We start from the raw sequence: 14380 nt of genomic DNA, 5'->3' as shown, positions 1-14380 counted from the left end.
ATTAGAAACTGAGAAACAGTACATAATATGAAGGTTCATTTGATTTATAAAATTATATATAAAATTATATATTTATCTTACTGACGATGACGATCTTATGTGGTGGTAATATTTAAACAGTGGCGGAACAATGGCGCTTTATTTTTTAACTGTGGCCCTAAGGAATTTAACTGTGGCAGGGCCGCCTCGTTAAACTGCCCATAGAGAACCCTGGCCCAATGTTTTTTAAACGTCTGAGCTGATATTATAGAGGAAGCCAATTTAGATAACAAGTACAATTGTGTGTCCAGATTAATCTTCCATTATGTTTCCATCATAAAATGCAGTGTAAGAAGATAGAATGACCCCTAGCACCCCTACATTAGTATCAACTTTAATGTTTTTTTTTCTGAACTTTACAAACTAAAATCCACGATATAATTATATACATTACCTGATATGTAAACTTTTCTATTCACACCACTGAATACTGTACATGTAGAATTTCTTTTATGATTATTTGAAACATCATTGAAAAATGTTATGCATGTTTTGGGGAGACGTATAATTAACCGTAATAAAATAAATCTTTGCTGGAAAACCCTTTCATAATACTTGAATTGCTCCTCGTGATGTTTGGCTCTAGCATATTCTGCCCTTTGAAAATAACAAGCATTTCTATAGCAGTCTGCAGCTTCTTCGAAGTATGATTTTCTAAATACTAGGTCATTTCCTTTGGACAACCAATCGCTGCAAGCTGATGGTTGTGAAAATCCTCTTTGAGATACCTCTAAAGAACGCGAAAATAATGAAATTTAAAATCATAAGATCAAAGAAATAACAAATTGATAAGTGAATTTTGTCAACATTTATTTAGTTACAAAGTATTCTTATTATCTTTTACAAAAATATAAAAATTAGTAAAGAAAGTTTATTACAACAAGAATACTTTTAAGACTTAATTTGAAAAAAAAACTCACCATCTCTAACTTCAACAAGATTTCTTTCTGCAAAATATTCATACATTGGGGCCCTACTTTCTTCGTCTTCATCAAAAATCCAAATATTTGTTCTTGCTCTTGTTATAGCAGTATATAGTATTTTTAGTTCCGTACACAAAGCCATATGTTTTCTTGGGTCAAAAGGAAGAGGCCTCAATTGGCTGATTGCAAGAAGATCACCTTTAAGAGATAAGATTTTTTTTAAAATTTACACATACCAGTTTGAAAGATTACCTCTGTAACTAATTATATTGTATCAAGTTGAACTCTTTGAAACAAAGGATACTTGAAATACCTACTATGTCGGTATTCATAAAAACCGGGCGTGATTTTCGTCTTTTGACAAATGGTTGATTTGCTTATTTTTCCCAAAAACTGTTTAACAACCCTCCATTCTTTTGTAGCCTGAAAAAATTAATTGTACTCTTACACTTCCTAGAAATATCATACATGTATTTTTATAATGCTTTTGAAGGTATATGTGTGACATATCTTTCTGTTTAAGAGTCCCTCTACGCACTTCAAAGCTCACCCAAGTCATTTATCGTTATGACAAATCTCTACATGTAGGCGTATAAATAAAACACATTTTAAAGTAGTTTAAATAACAATATATAATTAAAAGTCTCACATTTGAACCTTGTTATTCTTGCAAAAATATATTTCTCTGTAAAAAATTGAAATTAAATTCATCTTTGTTTTGGAGCCATGATTTAAAAAGAAAAGTTAACTTATACTTCCTTTGGGTGTTTGTAAATAAGCAACGATGCAAGTATGTAACCATTGACAATTTTTAAAGAATAATCGATCCAATATTTTCTTGTGGTAAACCTGATTAAGACTCCCTGTTGTAGCCCACACTGATCCTTAGGATATGATTTAAATACACAAGATAGGGTTGCCTGCACATTTTAATAACTAACTTTTGCCATATTTTTTGAGAAATTTCAAATACACGTACACTAAATATTTCCTATCAAACTTTTGTAACACATTGTAGCGCCTAAATAGCCCTAAACGATTGATTATGAAGATTCATATATGCAACATATCGGAATAAATGCCAGCTAATTTGACTCTCGCCATGTAGTTCTCTATGAAAAATGCTAGTATATTTATCGAAATTTTCTTAAATATTGAAATTTTATAACTTAACCCCTTCAATTGCGCCTCATCTTAGCCCAAAAGGGCCATAATGTAAAGAAATCAAACTTTATACTTTATAAGAATTATTTTATATTATGAAGACCTCATTTAATTGAGCCCAGCCATTTTTGAAAATATTCTTAAGTGCAGAAATTTGAAATCAACTAATTATTTATTGTGACCCCACCCTTGTCCTGGTAGATATGAATTGGGATAAGAACATAGTGTTATATATTACTTTGCACTACTGTAATAGAGGAAGTTTTGTCCCATCCCATGCGAAAACCTTAGCTTTATTTTTTGCCAAAAAAGAACTGTTATAGGTGGGTTTGTGGAAGTTCGGTAGGAAAAGCTGGATAATCTTGAAAGTATTACACTTGAGAAGATAATTAAGGTTAGAGAGAAACACTGACGACCAAAAGATAAACTTTGGTCAAGGAAGTCTCCATGAGCTTTTGATAATTTTATACATGTATTCTAAAATACCTGGCGATAAAGGGGTAAAAATCATGTATAAGATACAAAATATTTCTACGTTTTATTTACACTGAATCGTATGAAAAACATAAAGAAATGAAATACAAGAAAGTTTTACATATTTTATTTTTTTCTTTAAACTATTTCCAAATATTCTGTTTTCTTTATTTAATTAAATATAATAAGAAGGATAAATTCTTACATGAGATTCTTTAAAGAAATTGTAAAGCAGAACGTCATCAAATTCGAGTCCCTTAGCACGATCAATTGTCATGACGAGACATTTGTTGAATTTGTCTTGCAGTTTTTCTTTTGACTCTTGATTTGCAACAAGGATGACTTGATGTGCTCCAAGTTCTATAGTAGAGGTCTCCCTTTCCCTACCGGTCAGTAGTTGTTTCAAATCTCTGTATAAAATATCAAATATAAACATCTAGTTGTATGGTATAAGCCTTAGGGCATTTATATATTTCATGCATAAATGTTTATACATAAATAACCAAATGTCCCAGGATATATATACCGCACAGGATAAACCAAGCCGTTATAGACGTTTGTTGTTTATAATTCAGTTCTGAAAAAGAAAACTACTCTCTCGTGCAATTTTGCAAATACTTACTTTAACAAGAGGCCAATGGGCCACATCGTTCACCAGAGCACACTGACTACGAAGAAGCAGAAATCAGTTCAGTATTGAAAAGTTTTAAGGGGAGGGGGGGGGGGCAAACTTAAATTTACACTACCTCAGGATGCTTCTATAATAATATGACTAATCATGCTATGTTACAACGCAAAATGTAATAAAATGGGATTATTACATTTTGCATTATTATATTTTACGTCGAGTTTAACGCAGAATGTAATAAAAGCAAAATGTAATAACAAGATTTTTGGATTATTACATTTTGCGTTGATCTCGACGCAAAATGTAAAAATGCACTTTTTGGCTTTTACATTTTGCGTTACTTAATTTCTGCGTTGAGGACAACGCAAAATGTAATAAAACAAAATATAATTATTTTTTTGTATTGTGTTCAAAGCGAAACATCACAAAATTGATTTAACAATGGGGAAGCTCGATTTTCTAGAAAGACAAACAGACCTATAACTATGAGACAAACGTTACGGCTTTTACGGACATGACTAAATCTAATTGTATATTTTTAAAAAACTTTTTCTAAAATTTTTATTTAATACTTTTAAAACATTAACTTAACTTTGATTGACATGTCTATTTATAGACCAGTCTGTATTATATATGAATCACTGAATTCTTAATTACCAAAGAATGACCACGGGTCCATGAAAAGCTCTTGATATGCATGTACGACGTGCATGAGTACATCGGTCAGCAAATTAGAAGTGCATGTGTATGTGTCTGGCGAGGAGAAGCGGGAGGTAAGGGTTACTTCATTTGTTGATCATTGTATTTTATGCGCATGCAGAAACTATCCATTTTATTATTAGGGAGAGAGAAAGAGAGAGAGAATTTTATTTTTGCTGGTCTGATATGCACATGATTTGAAAAACAGTATGAAATTTTAATTGTCAAGAAATCCCCTTCCCGCTATATTTACACCTACCAGTATAAATAAATAGATTTCTAATTTCATGCATGTGCCCATTAAAAAGCAAAAGAAAACTGATACAATGATCAACGACCCCCCCCCCCCAACACTCGTAATAATCCAAATATCGTGTTATTACATTTTGCATTATTACATTTTGCGTTGATCTCGACGCAAAATATAATAACATGAAATGTAATAATCCCAGTTTAGTACATTTTGCTTTGTAACAATGCTGTTCTTGGGCTAAAGATTTTTTCAAGATGATTCCTATATATTCTTATGAAAAACTTTGACTCTCTGTTGTGCCCCCAACCCCTGAGGGGTCATTATTTGAACAAACTTGATTTTACAATACCTAAGGATGCTTTGGTATAAATATGACTAATAATGGCTTAGTTGTTCTTGGGAAGAAGATTTCAAAGATATTTCCTATGTAATGGTATGATCAGGTTCTTACAAGGGATATATAGGTTTTCCTTTTACTCTGTCAGAATTAATGATTGGAATGATTATTATGACAGGTCTGTCTAAGGGTATATCAGACATTAATTAAATTTTCTCTTATCTAGAGATGAGGAGTGGATAAGGTACTGCTTGCACCGTTTTTCTCCCCTAGGTTCACAGATAGATAAAAACCAGTTGTGTCAATCTTCTTCAGATTTACTTCACCCAGAGCTTAACATCAATTCCCTAGGATACTTGCCACTGGTGTTCATAACTTTTATTTTGCTCTTAACCTTAAGGTTTTCCATCCTCTATCCTTAAATATCCATCACATACATCATACTCTGATATTAATTTAAAGCATTTTACAGTAAGGATTTACCAAGAGAAAGTTTCAAAAATATACTTAACTAAGCAGTAACTATTTAACAAAGATTGATTTGAAGTCTATGGAGCAATTTTTTAAAAATAAAAATTCAAATAATAAGAATATCAATAAATTCACTTGTGGAAAAATGCACTAAAACATATTAGAAATAGAAGGACAACTTAAAACGATTTTTTAACCAGATAAGTTTCTTAAAATTGATTTTTTTTAATTAATTAAAAACAGAGGGAGATAACAATTACTAAAATTCAAGGTCATAAATTAGGACCATCCCACCCTTACATGCTAATAGTAATAAATGGAAATCATGTCTAAATATACTGAGTATTCAACACCTACCATTTATTATGTATTCAATTTCATTGAATCTTTTGCTATTAGGATAGGATACCTTAACTTCTTTATTGCTGATGAATCATCCATCTTCTACAACTACCTTCTGAATGCCTGACTTTCCCAAGGCTTTGTCTTATATACCCTTAGGCTAGTCCATTCGAAGGGATGTCAGGTCATTCCACTATTTGAAGTCTTCAATGCGTTGTACGTAAATGCCCCTTAACCATCACACCTATATATTCTTATTTAAAACTTGACCCACTGCTGTTGCCCCGCCTTATCCCCTGGGGTCATGCTTTGAACAAACTTGAATCTACACTACCTGAGGATACTTCTGTATTATTAATATGTCTAATAATGGCTTAGCTGTTCTTTAGAAGAAGATTTTTAAAGATATTTCCTGTATATTCCTATGTTGAACTTTGACCCCCCTGTTGTGGCCCTGCCCAACCCAGGAGTCCTGATTGGAACAAACTTTCTGCACTACCAGAGGATACTTCTGTAATATTATGATTAATCATGGCTTTGCTGTTCTCAAGAAGAAGATTTTTAAAGACATTTCTTACATATTCCTATGTAAAACTTTGACCCCCTCTTGTGGCCCCACGCTATCCCCGGGGGTTATGATATGAACAAATTTGATTCTAGAGTATGTAATGAAGCTTTCACATAAGTTTCATCTTTTCTTGCCCAGTGGTTCTTGAGAAGAAGATTTTTAAAAGATGCCACAAAATTTTTTAGAATTATTAAATATCCCCCCTTGAAACAGGGTGCGACACTTCCTGTGAAAAAGCTTGAATCCCCTTCACCCAAGGATGCTTTGTGGCAAGTTTGGTTGAAATTGGCTCAGTGGTTCTTGAGAAAAGTCGAATATGTGAAAAGTTTACAGACGATCGACGACAGACGGACGCCGTACACTCTTTGATCAGAAAAGCTCACTTGAGCCTTCGGCTCAGGTGAGCTAAAATTCAGTTTTGTTAGTGAGCAATAAATGTATGTCGTCTAATAGTATGACTAAGCTTATATTTGAAACACTCTCACTGTGCACATTTCAAGCAATTGCAACATGACTCATAAGATGCATTTTTTGAAATTGTGAAGAAAAGCACTTCTTAAGTTTGTTTCTTGTTATTTAACGTCCCCATCGAGAATTTTCACTCAAATGGAGACTCCACCACTTGCCGGTGGAGGGCTACAAATTTAAATTTATACTCGGCATGTAGCGCCATTGAGCAGAGAGAGATCTTCTTCGTGCCAGCACCTACTGCGACACGGGACCTCGGTTTATACAGCCTCATCCGAAAGACCGGTCCCGCACTTCTTATGAAATGTGTGTGTGTGTGTGTGAGGGTGTGTGTGTGTGTGTGACTATAAAGTTTTAAAATGCAGTTTATATATTTCTTAGTCACTTACTTTGAATTGCTATGGATTAAAATGACAGGTTTTGGACCATCAATCATTGCAACATCTTTCTCTAAGTGATCATATGATTCCGGAAAAAATTCTTTTAATACCTCAAGAACACTTGATGCCAGATTCAATATTCCTGCATGTGACCGATAATTTTGAGTAAGGTGAAAGAGCTGAAAATGAATCATGTGCAATAGTTATATATGTAATAAATATTTTAGTTAATTTTCTAATTCATATGAACTGGAATCTTGTTTCAAAACCTTCTCTGGTACATTAACTCCTTCTTTCTCTGGCTGATCTTCTTTATTTGAAAGAAAAGGGAACGAAGATCCTCAAATCTAAATGATATTCCACGCATAATGCATTGGGCAGTATCCCCTGTTAAGAAAATCCCATTTGGATTTTGACACATTCTAACTAGGATACAAATTTCTGCTTGAGTAAAATCTTGTGTTTCGTCTACATAAATCTCATGAATCAGCAAATCCGAAGTTTCTAGTTTGGTCATTCTAAAAAACGAAATAGAAACCAGTTATTTTCTTGTGCTTATGTCAATCTGTTGGTAATGTTGTTTGGGGTGATTGTAAAATGTACATACATACCTGTGAAATATGTTTCTAGCAATGTCAGCTTCATCAGTGTAAAACATTTGCTTCTTTAATTTTTCATCTGATAAAAACATTTCAAATATTTTCTCCCTGTCATCAGTAAAAACAGGTGCCATTTTCCTTCCTAGTTCCATGTACTTTTTCAGATCTAAATATCCGTTTGGAGACAAGAGAGCATCAAATGATCCCTTAATAAATGACATGATTTCCGTCCAAACAAGGGATGGGTGACATTTTAATTTTTCTTTGTTAATCTTTGTCCAAAAACATTTCTCGAAAATTTCGTATGTTAGAAGTTTTTTATAATAATTGGAACTTGTTTTTCGTCGATTTGTAGAATCTGAACATTTACGTGCATCCCTTTCGTCACCCGAATTTACTGTATAATCTTCTGAATCAACTTCTGAAAGGTTTTCAAAGTCTGAATCTACATCTTGAAACTTTGAGAGATCATCAACATCGTTAGGAACTCTCCATCCCTGAATGTTGATCTATAAGATAGGAAAATTTGAAGAGAATAAAGTTCATAGCATGCTTCATGATTTCAAGACATAAACAGAGAAAAAAGTCAAGAAATGATAGGTATGAAATTGGAATGAAACAAATAATGCTGGATTCATTTAAAGTTCAAATATTTTTTATCACCTTTTGATCTATGTTTATATAACACGAACAATTATTGAATAAAAAAGGAACCTAGTGAATATAAAGAACACTTAAAACATTTAACTGAACATACGGTCAGATCATCTTTAGCTACATGTAGATAGAAAGGAAACTCAAGGGATACATCCAAAACTTCTAAAAGTTTTTTGAACGTCATAAATAATGGATACTCGTGATCTTCGACATCTTGAAGCCTTGATGGAAGGTGTTGTCTAGGTGAAAAAGTACTTTTCAACTTTCGACAGGCTTGCTTCATATCCATAAAATTTCTTCTGACTTCCTGGCAAAGCACAGGGTTTTTAGTTACAAATAGTTGCCGTAAATGTTTTTCAGGACCTGTTATCGAGTTGTCATTGGCTTTGTTGTCTTCTTTTTTGTTTTCTACTCCAACTATTAAAAAAAGTATTGTTATAATGTTTTTACAACAGTCAACATTTAATTTCAAATATTTAAACCGTCACGGTAGTTCAGTCGGTAAAGCGCTCACTCCGTGATCGGAAGGTCGCGTGTTCGAATCACAGCCGCGACTGACCTAAGTCGATAAAAATGGGTAGCAACTGTTCCTTCGCCAATCGCTTGGCACTTTGAAGTGAAAGTTGCGGTTCCTTCGGATGAGACCTTAAAAACCGAGGCCCCTGTCACGGTAGGCAATGGCACGAAAAAAAACCACTCACTGCTCAATGGCCCTGAGTGCCGAGTAAAGGTCTAAATTTGAAGCCCTTCACCAGTATATGGTGACGTCCCTACGCAGCTGTGTTAAGGACAGACGATACGTTCCTCAATAATATATAATTTTTTCTAAGATTTTGTCATTGAAGTATTGATACTCTAACATGTTTACTTGCAAAAAATTGAGGTACCTTACCAGGCATTTGTGCAAGATACCAGAAGATGTTTTTCCTATAAAATCCTTTTGGGAAAAACTTAATTAGCCAATATCACATTTTTTTGGTGTTTCATTTTTTAAAAGAAAATAAGAAACCTGTTTATAAATCAGAAGGCAATTAAAATTTTGAATATTTTCCACATAATTCGAAGATATAAAAAACAGATATTTGAGGAACGTATCGTCTGACCTTAAGGCTGCATAAAGGGGGCGGGGCCTAATTTTTACGGGAAAAGTTTACTGTGACATCACACAAATATAGCAATTCCTCAAAGTAACAGAAAATGAAATAATTCGCGAATCTAAACTGCATAAGAGTAATAAACTACATCAAAACTTACCACTGCATTCATTTTTGTCGCTAGTTAAATCCCACACAGCAAGATATAAACAAGTCACTGATCGCAATGCACTTGTCGACATGACGTCATCATGGTAAAGTTTGACGCATTTTATGTGCAGTGAGAGGCGGATCAAATAATTTTTTTCACAGTGAAAAATGCATTTTATTATTAAACAGAATATTATTTGCAAATCTTAGGTAGACCATTAATACAAATCTGAAACGTTTGTTTAGTGCCATTATCTAAAAAATATCGAGAGAATGTATTGAATTGATTCTACCGTGTTTTTGTCTACAGGGTGTGCATGTTCACGCCGAGGTGCCTCATTAAATCGCCTTTTCGCAAGGGCATACACTTAATAGATCTTGACCATTTTTTGAATACACATAACGGACTTATTCCTTAACTTGAAAAGTGCTGCTGCTTTCCTGAAATCGATAGCATAATTTAATAAATACATAAAATACTTGGTAAAGGTCACACATATTTCGACATTAGTCAGATAACTTGAAATTTAAACTAATAAAATGCGAATTCTATTTAAAGCAGCAGCACTTTCCATAAACTACAAGTTATGTAGAAACAATATATTACTTTAATTTTTAATTTTAAGTAGGGTATGCCCTTGCGATATTGAAATTTGTTTGTGACCTACATACAGTACACATTACATGCATTTATCACGTGACTTTCAAATAACGTGACCAAACCAAATTCAGTACCGAGCGGGGTATACAATGTTATTTCAAAGAATGCTAAAGTCATAAGATAATATAGTACCTTTACAAAAATAAATTCAGTTTAAAAAGGTATGTATTTATGCACGTTTATATTCTGTTGATTTCTTTGAAGTAGGCCTTAACAGTGCTGCGTATATGAGTGAAAAATTCTCGAATGGGACGTTAAACAACATATAATCAATCAGATATTTAAAAGAAATGTTTAGTACTGACCGTTAGATTTCATGTTTGTATCAGAAGTTTGATGATTGAAATCTAAACCTTCCATGTGTGTCCAATACACCTCAAATTTTTTCCAAAGTCTGTATAAACAGCATGTTGTTTTTCCTGTCCCACTCCTCCCAACCAAAAGAATCGGGGCTTCAGTTTTCATATTTATGATCGTATGTTCAAGGTCAATCACTTTGAACGGGAATTCTATTTCAGTATTTAGATTTTCTATTATGTGATAAACTAAATCAGGTGAGAGGGAATAAAATTTCATAATGTTGAATTCATGTTCAATTGGATTAATTGGTAAATATACACTCTCAAAATCTCCTTTCAGTCCTGCAAGTACTGTTTTGTCATAATTTCCTGATAAATCACAATTAAATATCTTGGGCTTTTCCACAGGACAAGACTGAGCACCATCATATTTGTATTTTTCTTTTACACCCGTATGGAGTAGCTGTGGTTGTTCGCTTCTTGAATAGGACTTCAGTATATTTTGAACGCATCTATCTAGATTATCATGATCTAAAACAATGTCCCATATTCTAATAACTTCTGAGATGAAGACATTGTCCTCAAAAGCGACATCCGTGTGGTTTATTCTTGGTGAAAAAGTTTTTGCTATCTCCCAGATAATTCTGATTGCTTTGTTCAATTTTATTTCAAACAGTGTCCTGCCTTTCGAATCTTCAAGCTTTAATCTTTTACAAAGATTTGGCCGTCTATGCCCTTCTCAGAGATCTTTAATACATTGAACTGTCTTTTGTCTAATTTGCATCGAGATCTTTTGTTTAGTCATCTTTTTGAGAAATAATGGTGTACATTCGATTTCCCATGGTAAATTGTCGAATTCTTTTACATCAAATCCAATCTGTGTCATACAAATATGTATTGTTATTCATTACTTTAAATATGTGTCAAACATTGCACAACAAAGTATTCAATTAGCCATGCATAAATGCAGATCTACATGTATATCCATGCTTAAAGTTCAAATCCTTAAAAAAAGGTTTTGAATTATCGTTTTATAAAAAAAAAGTTAATAAACCAATGCATTAGCTTAAAACCATTTTTTCGTACTACGATGACGTTCATAAAATGTACCGGTATATCATATTGAATAAACTTTTAAAAAAATCTAATTTAGCCCAATGCAGATGTCTTGTCATGCTGTATTATTCACCGTACTTCAGTCTGATTAGGGTCCAAGCTTTCCTTCTTAGAAACGTCTTTATGTTGTGGTAAATTACAAGGTGGACCAGTATCTTCCTGAATTGATAACAAGGAAAGCCAAATGTTATTCTTAAGGAGGGATTCTTCTCATATTTCTCTTATTCAAAAATTAATGAAATTTTCATAGATTGAAGATGACATTATCATTAAGTGATGGTATCAATTAGATTAAATTTGACCATTTTATTTTAAAAGAAAGGTCAGGTCAAGGTCATTGTGTTTTTTCTTGACCTTAAGAATAAAAAAAATTACTGGTGCCAATCATTCGACCCTACTTCTATTTCAAAAGATTAAATGTTTTTCTTCTTGCATAAAAAGATACTACCATATAGGGTCTATCAGATGATAGTACCAAATTGACATGAATGATTTAACTAAATTAGATATTGGCTAATCCAAATTTCCTCTATTTTTCTTAGATTTTTAAGATATATTAGTTATTTCTATATGCTTCGTATATTTAAATTTTTCTTATTTTCACATATGGTAAAGTATTCATATAAAGATACAAATTGATAGAAAAACAAAAAGTTTTGACCGTTTACTATGAGAGAAAAACACTTTTTACGGAGTTTTTGCTCAAATCTGTACTTAGATTGGAAGCCTTTAAAAGTAAACAAAATTATAGTTTGTTTGGAAAATCATATTTATGTGATATATTTTAAAACTTCAGTTCAATTATTATTAATTTTACTTACATTTGAAATTTTCTTTAAGTCTTAAATTGTTTAGAAATCTTAACTAAATTCATTGTTCTGTAGTGATTTTGAGAAGCAGAAAAGGAGATATTTTCATACGCCGCCGTTCCGCCAAAAATATAGTCCCTGCTAGATTTCAAACTAAGTTTACCATTTCTATTTAAAGTTGTACAATTACGATGAGGAAAGAAAATCTGATCTTTTAAATCTAAATATATAAGACATTTAAGCAAATATACTTTGAATATTTCATCTAGTCAGAAACCAGAGAAGAATCCTTCCTTAATGATACTTCACAAACAAATCTACAATAAATTTGATATCTACCATCTTCAAAAATAGTGTTTCTCCAAAGCTTAAATATAGTCATATAGATTGTGTATATTGTAAACCGTATCAGCATCACTAAGTAATAATAAATAAGTTTATTTATTAGCAATATACATATCAGTGGCCTTTGAAATTAACCATTGAATACTGAATTTGTTCTCAAAGTTGCTCTTTGCCTTTGAGAACTCAATAAATTTTTGAAGCATGGTATTTACATTACAATATTTAATGGTTCAGCTTTTTTTACAGGACGAAATATGACGCATATTTTTTTTTACCAAAAGGATTCTTAAAAATATGAAAACATGTGTAATTATTATTTTTGTCGCATTATTGCTACAAACATTTCTTTACCATTTAATATATCACAAATATATTCTAAAGTGCTTAGTAGTTAAAATAAATGTCATACAATGACTGTAAAAATATGATTATAAGAGACACAAAAATGAAAGCATGAGGAACTACGAGCGTATGATAAAATCACTATAAAAAATGTTCATATAGAAATAAGACATTCATAAACCTACATGCATTATATGATATAATGCACCTTAGAACCCATACAAAACTGTGTTGTCATACATTAAAATTATACCTCTTTGTCTTTCTGCTTTCCTTTACAATGCATTGATTGCGTAGGTGATGAGGCACTGGTAGTAAGTGTTAAGATGTTCTGCTTAATTTGCTTCTTCAACTTTTTAATGTTTGCATCTACAGGTATATTCGTATTCAGGAAAATCTAAAAAGGCAAAGTTAGAAGAATGTTTTAAATAAAAATAAGATTTTTATAACCTATAACATCAAGTCTTTTGATGAAAATAAGGAACTCCTTGGTAATTTAAATTGTGGGCTTGGTACACAATTCTAAAAATATTTTATTGTTGCTTTCTATTCTCAACAATTATCTGAGCAATCGCCTTTTAAAGTCATTAGACATAAAATTCAGATATCAGATGCATTTATTTCTTAAATATGCCTCCATTCTTCCTAATTATGTGCAATTTTTTTCTACTGATTTTTAAGTATCGTCCAGAAATGCCTAAATAAAACAAGTAAAAATGCTTCTCTCGTAACCATAAATAAACCTAGAAACCTTTGAATATAAAAGTAACTATTTTTCTCTGGTGATAACGAAAAAGAACTTTTCGAAAATTAAGGAAAAATAGTAGAGTTGGCTGCATTTCTTCAAATAAGAAAAAAAAGATACCGAGACCATAATGAATACTCTAAAAAAAACCCCATAATTTCTCTTTTTTAAGAATTCATAATCATTAAGTTGTTCATCCTATAAAAAATCATCCAAATTTAATCGCAGCGATGGAAAAATGAGCAAGTGCAGGATATTGTAAACAAATTAAATCAATTAATATTCGATACACATAAATAAAAAAAATGTTAACTACATTAGCATTTGATTCTGAAGAACGGTATTTCAGGTAATTAAAAATATTTCTCGAATTAATGAGGCCTTTTGCTTTAGATCACTTCGTATTATGTCCAACAATATGTAAAACAAGAGGAGTACGCTATACGTCAGTCCTTCTACATTACCCTATACAGCTGTAATAGTAAGTTCAAGTGGTCCAAGCAGGCTAAAACATTGTTCGTAGAATTCGTTTTTGTAAATTTTTATTAGAATTGCTCAACGACCTTGCTCGGTATTTGAGGATTTATGCAAACAAGACAAACGCAATAAAACATAATTTTGATTTGAATTGTAACACAAGAAAACAAAAATTGCAATTTAATAAATTTGTAGCTTAATGTGATGTTTATGCTTGTAAGATTTGAAAGAACAATGACCAAAAAGAAAACTCAGGTAAGCCAAAAAAGTTTGAGGATACTTGTATGAATGCAGACTCTAACAACTCGTAATGATAATATCTTCGTGTCATGTTTCAGTA

At 32.1% G+C, this 14380-nt stretch overlaps 1 pseudogene; it reads right to left on the bottom strand.

The window, feature by feature from the left end:
• The window catches only part of LOC133194293 (uncharacterized), a 35736-nt pseudogene that overhangs the window by 3538 nt on the left and 17818 nt on the right, over positions 1–14380 (bottom strand).

The sequence above is a fragment of the Saccostrea echinata genome, unplaced genomic scaffold (assembly GCF_033153115.1).
Source record: "Saccostrea echinata isolate AGI-Se365-2 ecotype Australia unplaced genomic scaffold, CSIRO_AGI_Sech_v1 ptg000029l, whole genome shotgun sequence".
NCBI lineage: Eukaryota > Metazoa > Mollusca > Bivalvia > Ostreida > Ostreidae > Saccostrea > Saccostrea echinata.
The sequence above is the reverse complement of the archived record's forward strand: the minus strand, read 5'-3'. Positions and strand labels throughout refer to the sequence as shown.